This window comes from Mesocricetus auratus, unplaced genomic scaffold (genome assembly GCF_017639785.1).
Source record: "Mesocricetus auratus isolate SY011 unplaced genomic scaffold, BCM_Maur_2.0 Super-Scaffold_100003, whole genome shotgun sequence".
Taxonomy (NCBI): Eukaryota; Metazoa; Chordata; class Mammalia; order Rodentia; family Cricetidae; genus Mesocricetus; species Mesocricetus auratus.
The window spans coordinates 37,753,488-37,772,858 of record NW_024429188.1 but is presented as its reverse complement, the minus strand read 5'-3'; the positions used below and the strand labels follow the sequence as shown (position 1 = coordinate 37,772,858).

Here is a 19,371-nt window from a genome sequence, read left to right as displayed (position 1 = left end):
GAGGCAAGGCACCCCAGCAGCCTAATCTCCGGCTCCACCCACAGGACTAGGCCCAGTGCCTGTACTTGGGGTCTACAACAGTGTCTTCCATCCCAGTGGCAGGAACCAATACACCATAGTCTCCTGCTCTACCCACGGGACCAAGTAAACTAGGTCCCATTTCCAGGCAGCTTGCCTGGGCCTGGGTTCAGCCACTGAGGCTTCTATCCCCACAGAGGCACCAGGAGCCAAGGTACCTTAGTTTCCTGCTCCACCCACAGAACTATGACCAGACCAGCTGCCAGTGCTTGAGGACTGCCATGGCAGCTTCCATCCCAGAGGCAGGAGCAAACTCACCCCAGCATCCTAGTCTTCTGCTACACCCACATGACTAAGACTATCAGGGCCTATCTCCAGGCCACACTCCTGTGCCTGGGGTACACCACTGGGGTTCCCATCCATTCCAGTGGGAAAAATGCACCCCAGCATCCTAGTAAATTTCTCCACCCATGAGACCAGGAAGTGGAGAGCTACCAGAACAGTGGACTTGCCTACAAACACCAGAAGGGAACCCTGGTCCCACACTCACCAGCAGAGGAAGAGGCACCCTCTGGAACCCACTACAAGAAGGGATGGGAAGGAGACAATATAAAAACACAAGGAGCAACAGAAAAACCAATATGACACCTCCAGAGTCCAGAGACCCTACACCAACAAGACTGTAACACCCCAACACAAATGAACCAGAAGAGAATGACATAAAAAACAATTTCAGGGATATTGATAGAGTCCCTCAACGAGGATATGAGAAAATCCCTTAAAGAGATGGGAGAAAAAACAATCCAAAAAATGCAAGAAATGGAGCAAAAGACTAAGGAAAAATTGCAAGAAACAATTCAAATAGTGCAAGAGCTGAAATCTGAAATAGAAACAATAAAAAAGTCTGAAGGAATTGTGGAAATAGAAAAGCTGGGCAAATGGTCAGATACTACAGATGCAAGCATAACCAACAGAATACAAGAGATGGAAGAGAGAATCTCAGGTGTTGAAGATATACTAGGAGAATTAGATTCATCGACCAAAGAAAATTTGAAGTTCAACAAATCCCTAACACTAAACATCCAGGAAATATGGGACACCATGAAAAGACCAAACTTAAGCTTTGCTGGGTATAGCAGTCTTGGCTGGTATAGAAGAAGGTGAAGAAACCCACCCCAAAGGGCCAAAAAATATTCAACAAAATCATAGAAGAAAACTTTGCCAACCTAAAGAAAGGCATGCCAATGAGGTGCAAGAAGTTTACAAAACACCAAATAGAGTAGACCCCCAAAAATTCCATTGACACATAATAATCAAAACCCCAAACATACAGAATAAAGAAAGAATATTAAAAGCAGCCAGGGAAAAAGGCCAGTTACATATAAAGGCAAACCTATCAGAATTACACCTGACTTCTCCATGGAAACTCTGAAAGACAGAAGGTCCTAGATCGATATTCTACCAACATTAAGAGACCATGGATGCCAGCCAAGATTGCTATACCCAGCAAAGCTTTCAATTAATATAGATGGAGAAAACAAAATACTTCATGACAAACCAGATTTAAACAATATATATCCATTCTCTCAACCCTACAAAAAAATCTGGAAGGAAAACTCCAACCCAAGTTAACTACAACCAGAAAAACATAGGCAATATATAATCCCACTTTACCAATAGGCAAAAGAAAAAGTGGTGGAAATCCACAGACAATTCCACCCACAAAAATCATTCCAAAACAAACAAGAATGAGTTACCAATGGTCATTAATTTCCCTCAATATTAATGGCCTTAACTCACCCATAAAAAGACACAGGCTAACAGAATGGATTCTAAGACAGAATCCATCCTTCTGCTGCATACAGGAAACACACCTCAGTTTCAAAGACACACGTTATTTCAGAGTTAAGGGTTGGGAAAAGATTTTCCAATCAAATGGACCCAAGAAACAAGCGGGGTAGGAATACTAATATTAACGAATTAGATTTTAAACTAAAATCAATCAAGGAGATGAAGGAGGTCACTTCATACTCATCATAGGAGAAATCAACTAAGATGAAGTCTCAGTTCTGAACATCTAAGCCCCAAATACAAAGCCATCCACGTTCATAAAAGAAACATTACTGAAAATCAAAGCATATATAAAACATCACACACTTGTAGTAGGACAATTTAACACCCAACTCTCACCACTAGGCAGGACCACAAGACAGAAACTTAACAAGAATGTGAAGGACCTAATAGAAGTTATGACCCAATTGTGTTTAACAGACATCTATAGAACATTGCATCCAAACCCAAAAGAATATACCTTCTTCTCAGCTCCACATGCTACCTTCTCAAAAATCAACCACATACTTGGCAACATAGCAAACCTCAACAGGTACAAGAAATAGGAATAATTCCAAGGATCTTATCAGACCATCATGCCTTAAAATTAGAATTCAACAATAACACAAATCGCAGAAACCCTCCAAACTTATGGAAATTGAATAATACACAATTGCACCACTCCTGGGTCAAAGAAGACATAAAAAAGAGATCAAACACTTCCTAGAATTCAATGAAAATGAAGACACAACATACCCAAACTTATGAGACACTTTGACAACAGTGCTAAGAGGAAAGTTCACAGCACTAAGTGTCCACATGAAGAAACTGGAGAATGGTCACACTAGAGAAGTAACATCACAACTGAAAGCTCTAGAACAAAAGGAAGCAAACTCACCACAGAGGAGCAGACACAAATAATTAAATTAAGGGCTGACATCAATAAAGTAGAAACTAGGAAAACGATACAAAGAATCAATGTAACAAAGAGTTGTATCTTTGAGAAAATCAACAAGATAGACAAACCTTTATCCAAACTTACCAAACAGCAGAGTATGAACATGCAAATTAACAAAATCAGAAATGAAAAGGGAGACATAACAACGGACAGTGAAGAAATCGAGAGAATCATCAGGTCATACTTAGAAAACCTGTACTCCACAAAATTTGAAAATTTAAAGGAAATGGACAATTTTATGGATAAATATCCCTTACAAAAATTAAATCAAGAATAGATAAGCAATTTAAATATTGCTATAACCCCTAGGAAAATACAAGCAATCATCTAAAGTCTCCCAACCAAAAAAACAAAAAGCAAAACCCAGGGTCAGATGGCTTCAGTGTAGAATTCTACCAGAAATTCAAAGAACAGGTTACAATAATTCTCCTCACAAAATTCGCATGCTCATCTCATTAGATGCTGAAAAAGCCTTTGATAAAATCCAACAGCCCTTCATGATAAAGGTCTTGGAGATCCGGGATAAAAGAACATACCTAAACATCATAAAAGCTATATACAGCAAACCAACAGCCAACATCAAACTGAATGGACAGAAACTTAACGCAATTCCTCTAAAATCTGGAACAAGACAAGGCTGTCCACTCTCTCCAAACCTTTTCAATATTGTACTTGAAGTTCTACCCAGAGCTATATGACAACAAAAGGAGATTAAGGGGATACAAATTGGGAAGGAAGAGGTCAAACTTTCACTATTTGCAGATGATATGATAGTTTAAATAAATAACCCAAAGAACTCTACCAGGGAACTCTTACAGACGATAAACACCTTCAGCAAAGTGGCAGGCTACAAGATCAACTCAAGAAAATCAGTAGCTCTACTATATACAGACGATAAAATTGTTGGTAAAGAAATCAGAGAAACATCACCCTTTACAATTGCCACAAACAACATAAAATACCTGGGGGCAACGCTAACCAAACAAGTGAAAGACCTGTATAGCAAGAACATTGAGTCTTTAAAGAAAGAAATTAAAGAAGACACCAGGAGATGGAAAGATCTCCCATGCTCTTGGATAGGTAGGATCAATTTAATAAAAATGGCAATCCTGCCAAAAGCAATCTACAGATTCAATGCAATCTCCATCAAAATCCCAGCACAATTCTTCACAGACCTTGAAATAACAATTCTCAACTTTATATGGAAAAACAAAAAACCCAGGATAGTCAAGACAAACCTGCTCAACAAAGCAACGTCTGAAGGCATCACCATCCCTGACTTCAAGCTTTATTATAGAGCTATAGTCCTGAAAACAGCTTGGTATTGGCACAAAAATAGACAGGTACACCAATGGAATCAAATTGAAAACCCTGAGATTAATCCACAAACCTATGAACACCTGATTTTCTACAAAGAAGCTAAAATTATACAATTGAAGAAAAGATAGCATCTTCAACAAATGGTGCTGACATACCTGGATATTGGCATGTAAAAGACTGCAGATAGATCCATGTCTATAACCATGCACAAAACTTAAGTCTAAATGGATCAAAGACCTCAACATAAATCCAGCCACACTGAATCTTGTTAAAAGAGAAAGTGGGAGGTACCCTTGAATGAATTGGTACAGGAGACAGCTTCCTCAACATAACACCAGTGACTCTAACACTGAGATCGAAAATTAATAAATGGGACCTCCTGAAACTGAGAAGCTTCTGTAAGGCAAAGGACGCAGTCAGCAAGACAAAAAGGCAACCCACAGATTGGGAAAAGATATTCACTAACCCCACATCTGACAGAGGGTTGATCTCTAAAATTTACAAAGAATTCAAGAAGCAAGTCTGCAAAACAGCAAAGAATCCAATTACAAAGTGGGGGCCTGAACTAAATAGAGAATTCTTAATAGAAGAGTATAAAATGGCTGAGAGACACTTGAGAAAGTGCTCAACATCATTAGCCATTAGGGAAATGTAAATCAAAGCAACTCTGAGATATCATGTTACTCCTGTCAGAATGGCTAAAATCAAAAACACAGAAGACAATTTATGCAGGAGTGGATTGGAGAAAGGGGAACACTCCTCCACTACTGGTGGAAGTGCCAACTCATACAGTCACTATGGAAATCAGTATGGAGATTCTTCAGGAAAATGGGACTCAGTCTACCACAAGACCCAGCAATTCCACTCTTAGGCATATATCCAAAAGATGCCCATTCACACAACAAGAGTGTCTGTTCCACTATGTTCATAGCAGCATTATATGTAATAGCTAGATCCTGGAAGCAACCTAGCCTAGATGCACCACAAATGAAGAGTGGATAGAGAAAATGTGGTATATTTACACAATGGAATACTACTCAGCAGAAAAAAAACAATGGAATCTTGAAATTTGCAGGCAAATGGAAGGCACTAAAGGAAACCATCCTGAGTGAGGTAACCCAGATGCAAAAAGACAAACATGGTATGTACTCACTCATATATAGATTTTAGATACAGATCAGAGGAGTGCCAGTCTACAATCCCAGTGCCAGTGAGTCTGGGTAACAGGGAGGTTCCCAAGAGATATGCACTATACCCCAGAGTAGTGGAAAGAGGCAAGATCTCATGAGCAGATTGGGAACCTCGGGGTAGGTGAGAGGGAATGAGGAAAAAGAGAGGGGAATAAGAGGAGGGGAGAAGAAGGCGTGGGGGAGCAAGAAGGCTGAGTCGAGGTAAGAATAGAGAACAGGATGAGAGATAATATAATAGAGACCGAAAATTGGAATTAAGAGAAGTTTAAAAACTTGCAGCTGGGCATTGGTGGCGCATGCCTTTAATCCCAGCACTCGAGAGGGAGAGGCAGTTGGATCTCTGTGCGTTCGAGACCAACCTGGTCTACAGAGCTATTTCCAGGATAGCCTCCAAAACAATACAGAGAAACCCTGTCTTGAGAAAAAAAACCTTGGGCCACTGAATCTATGCAAAGTAAAGGGGAACTTCTAATGACAAAGGGGAGATTGATCCCTTAACAGGGAATGTATGACTGGAAGCCTGAACCCAGCTGTAGCAGAAGGGGAGTTACCTCACCACCACCTGTGTCAACATTTCTTTATTCTAAAGAAAACAAGTTAACCACTAATTGCCTGTTGTGAAAGTCCCCTGCCAGTTGTAAAGATCCCCCTGCACAGGGGTAATTGACAGACTCATGACCCCTTAACTCTGCAACCCCATTCCCCTGCCCTATCTTGCTCAAATGTATCTTGCTAAGATACATAGTTTTTGCTTTCTTTGTACTCTGTAAGGACACTGAGTAACCATGGAAACTTTGTAATTTGTGGCCTTCAGCCTTGTGGTATTTCCCTTTAAAAGCTTCTCTTAATTGTTGGTGGGGAATCTCACTTCCTCCCAGTGCAGTGAGATCATGGTTGGCCAGCTTTAAAAATAAAAGAAACCTTCGCTTTTGCATCAGCATGTCAGTTCTTTAAGGAGGTCTGTTTGGGGTTCCAAGAACCTGGCATAGTGAGTGAGTGTGTGAGTGTGTGTCTGTGTGTGTATGTGTGTGTGTGTGTATGTGTGTGTGTATGTGTTGTTTGTGTAGGAGGTAATGTGAGTATATGTATTTATTTCTATTTTGCTAATATCTCTAATACCATACTATTTTGTGCTTCATGTTAGTAAAAAAAAATTGACAATAATGGAATTAAAGAAAATAGTAAGTAATAAAACATAAAGAATATTTTGGCAATAATGGAGTTAAATAAAATAATTATAGCAAGTAAAAAGAATCATAAAACATGTTTCCTAAGTACTTAACTTCTAAAAAAGTAAAATGACAAAGTTTCAGAAACTAGACAAATTGATACTGAAAAGAATCTATATCTTATAGCTACAGAAATAGTAATAGCCCTTTATCACATAATGGAGGCAAAGATCAGTTTAAAAAACTGTTTCACTGGTAGTGTGACAGCAGGGTCACAGATTCACTGCTAAGGCTTTGGTAAACAACCAGTTCCTCTGATGTCTGAGAATCTCATGAAATTCAGTTTTTATTACACTGTAATAAAGTTAGTATAGATGCTTTCTAGTTAATACTACAAGGGAAAATAAAGTAAAATAAAGACCAGTAATGAGAATATTTTCATTATACTAGATGCGAGATCAGTGATGGGTTTCAAATTTTGACAATCTCAAATGACTTTCATGGACTATTTAGGACTTTTGGACTTTGGTATTATAATTCATTGTAAAGATTTTAACTTGTCATGATACCATGAAAAGAGGTATGGAGGAAACGAAGGAGGGAAAGATATCATAAGTATAAATAGTCTCTTTCTGCAACATTTGTGTCAGTATTTGATATTATTTGTAATCCTAATAATGGCAATTCTAACTGGAGTGAGACAGAAATTTTCTGTTGTTAATTTTGTGTTTGTTTGTTTTGTTTCTTGAGAAAGTTTCTATGTGTAGCCCTGGCTGTCCTGAACTTACTTTATAGATAAGGAAGGCCTTGAAATGACAGAGATCTGCTTGCCTCTGCTTCCCAAGTGCTGGGATTAGAGGTACAAGCACCCACTTCTTAGCTAAGATAAAATCTTAAAACTAGTTTAAATTTGCATTTCCCTAGTGGCTTAAGATGTTGAACACTTTTAAAAATTCTTCCTAGTTAATTTTTATTTCTTCTTGTGAGTTTTCTCCTCTGTTCTGTGGTGGTTTAAGGGCAAACGGCCCCCATAACCTAAATAGATGTCCCCTTCTATAAATTGTCTTAGTCATGGTGTTTTTATCACAGCAACATAAAAGTAATTAAAACAGAAGTTGATACCAGGGAATGGGTTATTGCTATGATAGGCCTAACCATGATTTTTTGGGGGGGGAGGTATGTGGAAAACTCTGAGGAAGTGGACAAGAAAAGAGCTTACTGGGCTATCCTGGTAGAAATTTGGAAGACAATAGTGCTGTTATCTCAAAGGTTTCAGAAGGGAACAATATTCTTCGGATATTTTGATGTGGCTTATTTCTGCCTTTGCAACATTGAAAAGTAATGGAATAATGAATTTTGCAGAGATGATCTCAAGAGATCCTTATTTGCCTCTTTTACTGGAAAACTATGAGGACTTTGGAAGTTTTACTAAATACATTTTGCATTAGGATATGACCATGAGCCCATGGGGACCAGGGAGTGAGATTTGGTGGGTTGAATGTGAAGGGTCCCAAAAGCTCATTATTTTTCAATACTTGTTGGACCTATTAAGGAAGAACTGGGAATTATGAGGAGGATATATGTCACTGGGGACAGATTTCAAAAGACACTTGCCATTCCCAGTGAGTTTTCTACCTCTTGTTTTTGGATCTGAATGTGAGCTCTCAGCTTCTGCTCCAACATCATGCCTGCTATTTCCTCAACACAATGGTGAAGTATTGCTCTCCCTCTGAAGCTGGAAGCTCCAAATAAACCCTTCCTTCTATAATTTGCCTTGGTAGTAGTGTTTTATCACAGTACTAGAAAATTAACTAAGTACCATATCTCATTTTTAATTAGGTTATTTACTATCTCAATGTCCAGGATTGCTTTTAGTTCTTGGTATATTATAGACACCAACTGTCTGCCATAGGATTGCTTCTTGATTTACTTACAATTTTCTTTGTTCCACAGCAGCTTTTCAGTTTCATGCAATCTCATGCTTGACTGTTTCTTATTTCCTGTGCTATCTTACTTAGATAATCCATACATGTACCTATAAATTGAAGCATAAACCCTACTACTCTTATAGCAGTTTGTGTGTATCAGGATCTCGAATACACTGTTACTAGGAAGTTACACTAGTGAACTCACTTTGGATATCATTTGGAATGTTTCTCAGAAAACAAGAAATACACTTCCATACGATGCAGCCATACTATTTTGGGGCATATATACAACAGACTTTCTATTCACCCATACTTTGACATCTATGTTTATTGCTATTCTATTCAAAATATCTAGGAAATGGAATCACCTTAGATCATCAACAGATGAATGGATAAAAAAAAATGTGGTACATATACACAGTGAAATGTTACTGGGCTACAAAGAAAATTTAAATTATTTTATTTGCAATTTCTGGGTAAATGTATAGAACTGAGAGAAAAATATTTTAAGTAAGGTGACCCAGATCTATAAAAAACATTCACTGAGTCTTCTCTCTCATATACAAATCAGAGCTTTTAATCTGCTGTTTAATCAGTTTCACTTAGAGCACAATGGAATCTGGGAAATTAGAAACAGGCTGCAGGCTGTTTTTTTAAGGGAGTACATGATAGGGAAGGCGAGGATAGTAGATTACAGGTAAAAAAAAAGAAGTAGTAATGTGAAATCCTGGGGAACAGACAGACCTAAGCAGGGAGGCATAATAGAGTTCAGGGGCTATCCAGGAGTGAAGGGAAAGGCTAACTCTAAGGAAAGGAGTAAGAAAGCCATATGGATGACAGTTATTTTACAATCCAACTCAAAACAAATATAAGTGGAAGCATAGTAGAAAACGTGTGAAATGAAAGAAAAGGGAGAATGTTGAGAGCCAGAATAATCCATGATAGGGTACAGGAAAAGAAAAAGGAGGTGGTAGGAGACGGGTTACCAAAAATACACTTTGGCTGTAAGACGTAGAGAAATCTATCTTAAACTGAACAGGAAACTTCTCCCCATGTAGGTAGCTTTCATAATGCCAGGGAGTACTATACAGTCTGTTAGCAAGGTTTGGTGTAAGATTTCAATGATTTACCCAGCACTGAACCCTACATACTGAATACTTAACATGCAGGCAATGTGTGCTAAGTGGTGCAAGTGTGGCAAATATGTATCTCATTTAATTAACCACTTTCTGTTTGGATTTGAGGCCAATGCACAGAAGGGAATTTCATGCCCCATACTCTACTTCTGGTGTAAATCTCACGGCCTGGGAGGTCACAGGATAGAATCTGGTACTTTTCTTAAATAGTCATGCTGTCAATTTACCTTCTACATATTTGTGTTTATACCATAGAGCTTCACTGCTTGCTCTCAGTCTTGTTCAGAGATGCTTCTGTTTGCAGTGGACAACAGTCAATAGAGAGATGCATAATTGCTCAAAATGCTGAGAATAAGAGACTGACTCTTCTACCTATAATGGGATATCTATAGTAATTCTACCCCCACAGAGGGTCTGAGAACACTACATAAGATTAGACACAAAGAATGTAAGAGCCAGGACTAGAAGGATGACTCACTTGTTAACTGTAATTGTTCTTACAGAGGAACCTGGTTTGGTTCCCAACACTGACATAGCTTTCAACCAAAACCATAACTCCATATGTATAAAATATACACAAAATTTCATGTGCTATATACTTTAAATAAATGATGATAAATAAAAATGTCAACTAATTTTATTATATTCTTGTATCCTAATATAAATAATCACCTAAAATATATGAAATGTAAATGTTTACAATATAACATTTAATTCTGCAGTTGTAAAAATGGGATTGAATATTTTCCTAGGGTATATATTACCCCTATATTTCCTCTAACATTTTGACAACAATTCACGTTTATATTTTATTTTACAGGAAGTCTCTGAATAAATGGGATAATTTGAAATAATTTTAATTTATTCTTTGAGTGTTTCATACATACAATAACTCCCTAACTCTTCATGAACACCCTCCCCAACATGTCCTCACCCCAACTTCATGCACACTTCTTTACTTTTTAAAACCTGTACCTATGTCCTCTAGAAAGAATGACATTGTATTTGAATATATTCTTGTTGCTTTAAAATGCTGTGTAAGCTAAAGCTACTTAATATTACAATTGAATAAATGACTTTACTAAAAATTATTTTATATTATTTCTATCTAGGTAACAGATACCATATTTTGCTTGCATGAAAAATGAAAAATATGTTACATTGTAATGATGTCAAGACAGTCTGAATAATTTAGATTATTCTTAACTCCAACATACTTCATATAGCAGTTGTTTTCAAAATTATGAAATATTTAATATTATAAACATAGCTATTTTTCAATATTATTTTGAGAAATGGTCTATATAAACATTTGAAATACAGTAACTTTTATTTCTAACTTAGGAAATCATTGGTCTATACTTTCAAGATTTTCAATATAGAATTAATATTTGCAACTTCTTTCTGTCACCTTTCATAAAAAATTTTAAAAACTAACTCTTAACTCCAAATGCATCAAAAACCTACATGTTATATCCAAAATACTGAAACTGCTAGAAGAAGATACAGACCATAGCATATATAATTTGGACCTAGAAAAGGGCTTCCTGAACAGGACTCATTTACCCCAGAATTAAGACCAGTAATTGACAAGTGGTTCTTTATAAAAACTAAAAAGCAGTTCACAGCTAAATAAATAGTCAACTGGGTAACCCACAAAAAAAGGAGAGAATATTTTCCAGTTGTAATGTGACACTGAATTAATATTCACAACATGCAAAGAACTCAGAAAGCAAAAAAGTCATAATAAGCAAATGAACTGTTAAAAAACCAGGCTTAGAACATAAACAGAGTTCTCAAAAGCAGAAAAAAATGCCTAAGATTTATCTCAAAAACTACTCATCATGCCAAGGGATTCAGGAAATGTAAATGAAAACACCTTTGATACTCAATTTTTACCCCAGTAAGAATGGCAAAGATTAACAAAACAACCAACAACAAATATTCACTTTTGGTAAGATTTGGATATCAGTTGTGACAAATTCTGCAAAAGTTAAGAATAAAGCTACCATATGACACAGCTATATCTTTCCTTAACGTATGCCCAAAGGACTGGACATCTTGCTCCACAGATACTTTCTCAGCCACATTCATTGCTGCTATACTCACAATAGCCAGGAAATGGAAACAATCTAAATGTCATTCAACTGATGAACAGATAATGAAAATATGGTGCATATACACTACGGAATACTACTCAACTGTAAAGAAAAATGAATTCATGAACTTTGCAGGTAAATAGAACTGGTAAAGTTCATACTGAGTGAGGTAACCCAGATCCAGATAGACAAAAGTTACACACATGTTCTTACTCATTGGAGGCCTCTAACTAATATCTTCAGATGTGGAGACATAGCCTGGAGTAACTGCAGGAACCAGGAATGTACCAGACTTATTATTAGTTCAGGAACTTTTACTACAAGTATTGTTGGCTAGTTTTTCACTATGAAAAACAAAAATTTAATGCAATGTATGACTTAATAAAATTATAACCTGAATTGACAGAATCTTACCTTTCTGTTTTATGAAGAGAGCATGAATTTTAAGCCTTACCTCAGCAGTGTGGAATGTTCCTTCTTTTGGTTGTAGGCAGACACACTGTAGGTAACATCCGAAGTTGTCTGAACCACAGCAAAGGAACTAGAGTTTTCTATATTCCTGAAACCAGATGAAAAGCCTTCAATCAGTAGTTAAAGACTATGCATTAGGTATCCAAACCAGCATAGTTTGGATCTCTTTGGTCAGGCAAAGCATTTCTGAGGCTAGAGTGCAGTTTTCATATAAGCACTGGCTGGTAAAAATAAAATGTCACCAGGAAGCCATATACACACAAACAATAATAAGCACAGTTTGTGAACAGCACCAAACCTGTCATTTATTACTTAGACAGTGATTATTTAGTCACCCATAGTGGATTCCTCTGAATCACCTACAACATGTTTCTAACTTAAGAATGGAAAACGAGTGATTCTGATAATTATTCCATGATCCCATCCTTTCAGCTTTGTTTGTTTTTTTTTTCTTTTTGGTTTAAAATATAGAGCTTTATTGCCTTTTCAAGATAAAACCGTATCACATGCCTTCAATATTAGAAAACACAATAATTTAATTTGCTTAATAATCAGTCTATAAGTACAATTCAGTGCATGGGGAATGTGTTAATACTTTGGTTCCTGAGTTTTGTTTTATTTATTTATTCATTCACCCTGCAAAGCAGAAAAAAATGGCCCTTCCAGGCCCGAAACTCCAGAAAAAATGGGATTTATTCAATGTGATTACGATGGGAAATGGACAAAGAGATCCAACTAAGCTGCTAAGTCAGTCTCCTGGCAAGGGAAGTGAGATTAAAATTAAAAATATGGTCAAGGGTATGCAAATCTAATTAGCAGTTCAAGTCAAGGTGTGGTGCTGCCCAATGTTGACACATCATTGTCTAAGGTGGTCTGACAAGTCCTCAGAACCCTGTGAAATCTCTTTCCAGGAGATAAAATCCCCTCTGGCTGGAGGAAATTTCCATTTATTTGGGGTCTTTGTTAGTTTCAAAGAGATGTCTCCTTTTGCAGGCATTTAAATATTTATTCCCCTTTGGTGGCTGCTTAGGGAAGTTTAGGAGGTTTCAAAGTCTCTTGTCATTCCTAGGGTTTTCTCTCAGCCTCCTGCTTGGATTGGATTTCAAGCTCTGAAAGCTCAGAAGTTCCTGATCTGCCATCACGTACTCTCAGTCCTTTGGATCTGTATCCCAGCTAAACAATTTCTTTATAAGAATAGCAACTGAGGAGTAACTAAGACAGGGTGTCAAGAACTGGGCTACTTCTGTGACAGGTGTGTCTGCCTGCCTGTCCCCCGACCCCGTGTGTGTATGGGAGGTGAGGGTTGGAGGAATGTGGAAGACTTTGAAACTTTAGAATAGAAAAGCAGTTTTACACTGTAAAGAACATTTAATAGGTCATCCTGCTAAGATCCTGTAAGACAGTACTGCTGAGAGTTCTGTGGACTATGGAGGACACACTCAAGATGTTTTAGAAGGAAACGAAATTAGTGACTGAGAGGGAGACTGTTCTTTTCATGTACTGGCAAAGAATGTGGTTAAATCCTGATTGTGTTCTATGAATGGATGTGAAGCTAAATTTAAATATAACGGACTATTTTTTGGCAGTAGAAATTTCAAAACAGTCTAATATTGACTCTGTAATGTGGTTATTAGTAATCACACTTATACAGGTCAACAATGAAAAAGAACAAATGGGACAGAAAGAAATTTTAAAAAAGTAAAAATGTTTTGGAAGGGAAAAGAACAACTGGCAAGCTAAAGGTTACAGCCAACCTCTTATGCAGGGAGGGAGGCTGTAATTGCTAAGGACATTAGCACTACTAAGGAGAAGCCAAATCTGCATTAGTATAATGGGAAGGGTGCCCTCAGGGGGATACCCACTTAGCTAAGACTCTAGTTTGTAAAAGAAAAAACCTAAGGAATTAACAAAAAAGTTGCTGCAAATGTGTTTCAAGAGGGGCAGGGTACTGCTGAAGCAGGCAGCCAAACATCTCAGTGTCATTCACATGATTCTGGGTTTTGGAGTCATGAAGGATACATACGTAAATAGGTAGTGGATTTCTTCCTCCACAGTTAAGGAAAGCTGCTAACTCCAGGCCCCAAAGGGTAAGTCTAGTCTTAGGAAATTCAATGCACTCTTCTGTATTCCATGGGCATTTCATGCATATTGTGCACAGACTTATGTGCAGGCAAAACACCCATACACATAAAGTAAAATGATGATTTAAAATGTATTTTTAATTACAAAAATTAAATAAGTCTTCCAGTTACTGTAAGTTTTAGTTGTTACATTGGCATCCTATTTTGCTTTAAAATTGTTTTTTGAATATCCATTTATTTTGTGTGTGTGTATGTGTGTGTGTGTGTTTCATGGACATCAGCTGACAAGTTTTCTGGAGTGGTTCTCTTATTTTAACTTTTTTTGGACTCAGTGTCTATCTATTACATCTTTTCTGCAATAATGTATGGGAACTTCAGTTTGATTTTCTGTCTCCAACCACAGTTCAGGTGTGTAACGGCAGGGCTCGGATTAAAGATGTGAGTCACTACATCCAGTTTTTTTTAACATGGAATCCAGGATTGAAACAACATCATAAAGTTTCATGGCATTTGCTTTGACTTGATTAATCATCTCCCCAGCCCTCTACCTTGAATTTCTTCTATTGTGATTCTCACTAAATCCTTAAGCAACATCCCACACAATTTTAGTTAGAACATTGGATGACCAATTTCCAGTATGTTTCAAATTTACATCTATCTTCTCTCATACTTCAAGTATTCATCCTTAAAGGGAAAATACACATAATACGCCCCGACACACAATTCTAAATATTATAGTGAGTGTATTTGTCAGTATCTATCATCTCTTGATAAGAATCCCTCCAAATTTATGTGAGAACCTACTTTCAGTGATATCAACCAAGAAGAAGAAGAAAATTTAGAAATATAATAGTCCCAAAGCAATATGTGATAGCTAATATTATCAATGAGACAAGTTTGGCAATCACAAGCTTTTGGTCATGTCTATGAAGGAGTTTTTATATTGGTTTCATTTATGTTAAAAAAAAACTCACCATATGTCTAGACCAATTGTCATTACAGATTTCCTCCAGCAGCTGATAGAAGTGGATACAGAAACCCATAGTCAAACATTAGGAAGGAAGGATTGTAGGAGCCAGAGGGGTTGGGTATATGAGGAGAGCATGGCCCACAAATCAACTAAGCAGGGCACATAGGGGCTCACAGAGACTGAAGCAGCAACAAAGGAGTCTGCAATGATCTGTGTTAGGTCCTCTACATATATGCTATGGTTGTTTAGCTTGGGTTATTTTTTTTTACTCATAACTGTGGGAGTAGGGGTGTCTCTGATTCATTACCTGTTTTGAGACCCTTTTCCTCCTACAGGGTTGCCTCACACAAACTTTATATGAGGGTTTGTTCCTAGTATTACCTTGTTATGGAGTGTTCAGTTGATATCTCTGAAGACCTTCTCTTTTTCTGAAGAGTACCAGAGGAGCTGGAGGAGAGGGAAGGTGGCAGGATCTGGGAAGAGTGGAGGGAGAAGAAACTATGAGACCCTAGCCCATTCTGTGATGCTACCCCCAGTTATATTACAGTGTGTGGTGTGACCTTTAAAAAATAAATTTTTTATTTTTCTCTCATACAATACATCACAATTGCTGCCTTCCCTCCCTCCACTCCTCCCATCCCCCCCCCCCACACACACACATCCCCTCTACCCCATATGCACTGTTCCTCCTTTCCCTTCAGAAAATATCAGACCTCTCAGGGACATCAATCAAATATGGCATTTCAAGTCATAGTAAAACTATGCACATCCCTTCACATTAAGGCTGGATGAGGCAACCCAGTAGGAAGAAAATGGTCTCTAGAGCAGGCAGAGTCAGAGAGACACCCACTTTCACACTTAGGAGTCCCCCAAGAATCCCAATTTAAACAACCACTACATAATATACAAAGAACTTAACTCAATCCCAGGCAGGCTCCATGATTGCCACTTTAGTCTCTATGAACTCCTAGGAGCCCTGCATAGCTGATTGTGTGGGCCTTGTTTTCCTGGTGTCCTTTATTTTCTAATGCTACTTTTACCTTTGTCTTTTTTTCTTTGCTTTTAACTACAGTAAGTCAAAATGAAATATGAAGTTCACAGTAGTACATTTTCAAAATAATTCATGGGGTAGATATAGTGAAACTTCAAAGAATATGAATTTCTAGGGAAAAAAGAACTCAGAAAAAAGATTGAAATTTAAATGTTACACCAAAAGTTTTAATTAAGCTCTTAAACATTTTATCTTAATGCATAACAAAAGGATTCAGAATGAAAATAGCTTTCTGCATGATCTATGTCTCTGACATTGTAACATGTCATCCACACAATTCATGCTTGATAAATGCATAACTGGGTTACAAAACTTGCAAAAATTCAGGATGTTTAAAGAAAATTTAAACTTTTGGTTTCTGGCACATCCATAGATATCTTACTGTGCATTCAGTCCACAAAAGGGAGTTAGACACATCTGTCTTGGAAAACAAAATTACATATAAAACATAAGCCAGGCAGAGGTGGTGTACACCTTTAATCCCAGCATTTGGGAGGCAGAGGCAGGTAGATCTCAGTGAGTTTAAAGCCAGCGTAGTCTACAAATTGAATTCCAGGACAGGCTCCAAAGCTACACAGAGAAACCCTGTCTGGGAAAACAAACAAACAAACAAATCAAAACAAAAACCATTAGAAACTAAAGATAATGGAAAGAAGCATGGGAAGCTATTTAAATGCATACTAAAAGTAGAGTGTTTGGTTTTGGATGGATTGTTGTAATGTATTCTGTTTAATATTTTAGGGTGGCAATGCTCTCTGAGTGATCCGTTTTATAAAGGTAATCTTTTCAAAGTTAGTCATAGGGCTGAACTAATACAAACTACAGCAATTGAGTTACTTATGTAATCACTTTAGAGCATTGTTCTGCCTATCCTAATTAATTATTCAATGACAGTCACATCATTTCCCTGGCCTTCAATCAGATAAAATATGAAGTCTGCCAAGTAGACCATTGAAAAAGATAACACTACATTTACTTACACAATCCTAAAATAAGGTTGAAGCAATTTTATTAGGTCTTATATTTTCATTTTTAGATATTCCAAGTGAATTTTCCATAGCCATTGCCTTATCAAAGCTTTGCAGACAGAAGAGAGTGTTGACTGCATTACAGAAGAGAACCCAGGAGATCTCATCTATTTCTTATTCCCAGGAGTATTCATATGTCCTTATTAGAGTCCTCCTTGTTACCTAGCTTCTCTGGACCTGTGGATTGTAGGCTGGCTATTCTTTACTCTATGTCTAATATTCAATTATGCATGAGTACATACTGTGTTAGTCTTTCTAAGTCTGGGCTACCTCACTTAGGATATTTTTTCTAGTTCCCTCCATTTGCCTGCAAATTTCATGATGTCATTGTTTCTTACAGCTGAGTAACACTCCATTATGTAAATGTACCACCTTTTTTTCAGTTGAGGGACATATAGATTATCTCCAGGTTCTGGATATTATGAATAATGCTGCTATGAACATTGTTGAACAAGTCTTCTTTTCATATGACAGAATATCCTTTGGGTGTATGCCCAAAAGTGGTATTGCTAGGTTTTGAGATAGACTGATTCCAAGTTTTCTTAGAAACTGCCATACTGATTTCTAAAGTGGCTGTAAAAGTTTGCACACCCAGCAGCAGTGAAGGAGTGTAATGTGAGTTTTCTGCCCCAGCAGATCCTGCTGCCCTTCTCTGCCCCCCAAAACACACAGACACTATATTAATTATAAAAATATTGGCCACTAACTAGGGCTTCTTATTGGATATCTCTATCTTAATTATTAACCCATAACTACTATTTCATGTATTTCTATGTGGTCTTGGCTTACCCGGAAATGCCGGACCTGCAACTCCTTTGCCTGCTACATGACTGTTCAGAGTCTCTGCAGAGAAGACAGCGATATCCTGTTTTCCCTGCTTATATCCTGATTCTGCCAAGCTACATCACTTCCTGTCTAGCCAATCAGCCAATCAATGTTTTATTCATTAACCAATAAAAGAAACATATACACACAAGAACATTCCCCGTTAAAGGAGTGTTCTGACTCCAGATTTTTCTCCAACATAAGCTGTCCTCAGTATTTCTGACCTTAGCCATTTTGACAGGTGTAAGATGGTAGGTATCTCAGAGGGTGCTAAAGGGGAAGGGAGGGGGGTAAGAATATTTGAACACCCATCCTAACCTCTTACTTTATGGATAAATTAAGGCACATCTATAGTAGAGAAGTCACTATTATGTGGAAATATTGCTCCCTGATGACAACACTAAAAATTTAAGTTCACTGTTTTATTAAGTGATCTTTTATTCACTATCTGCTCTGTAATAGGTGTCAGTATTCAGGAATCTGTATAGCCCTGTCCTTGGAATTCTGACAGGATCAGCCCTCAGCTGTAGCTACTAAGAGCACCACCTGTGCACATTCACTATGTTCCCTTTTAAAAGGGCCCTGCCCACCTCCCATCCTCTTCTATCTCTCTTTCTTTCTCTCTCTCCCTCAGTGTGTCACTTCCTCTTTCTCTCTCGCTCTGTCTCCCTCTTTCCTCTCTCCTGCTGCTCCAGTCTCTGGGGGCTTGACTCCCCCCTTGCCTTTCCCCATTTTATTATCCTTTTCCCTAATTAAAAAAACCCTTCTACTTGAACCCTGACACGTGGCATCTTTCTCTCTCAAGATGCTTTTCTTAAATTACAACAATAGGTACTGAGAGAGACACAAAGACACAATCTATTATATATTTCTGAAAAGAGCACATGATCTCTTGAATCACACAAGTGATAGGAAATATGACCACAGGTCATACCTGCATATCTGAGCCATTAGGAAACAAAATGGAAGCAGCATGTGGAAGGCCACAGGCTCTGACCATCTGAAACAAGTCAAGTCTCAACCGTCTCAGTGTCTCATTCCATTGGGAAGATACTGTCAATACATGATTGCAGTCTTGACCTAATTATTCTCAGCAAAAGCAATATGCGCAATGAGAAAAAGAGGTGAAATATTCAGGTGGACAGCAAGAAGTTAGATTGAAATTGGTTCAGAGCCTGTTTGATAGGAAATAAAAGCCCCCTAATGAAGTTGGAGCCAGAAATATACTATATGTAGGAGATTCAGTATAATTAATTGTTTGGTAAAATTATGTATCATTTACATGTGCTGAGGTTAT

At 37.6% G+C, this 19,371-nt stretch overlaps 1 protein-coding gene across 1 annotated transcript in view; it reads right to left on the bottom strand.

Annotated features, from left to right (window-relative positions):
• Positions 1-15,650, bottom strand: part of LOC101833185 (protein PPP4R3C-like) — a 131,800-nt gene extending 116,150 nt beyond the window's left edge. The window contains exons 1-2 of the mRNA XM_005080067.3: positions 15,552-15,650; positions 12,103-12,207 (exon numbers count right to left, since the gene is read on the bottom strand). The gene's annotated coding sequence lies outside the window, so the exon portion shown is untranslated. The remainder of the gene's footprint in view (positions 1-12,102; positions 12,208-15,551) is intronic.
• Between the last annotated feature and the right edge of the window lie 3,721 nt (positions 15,651-19,371).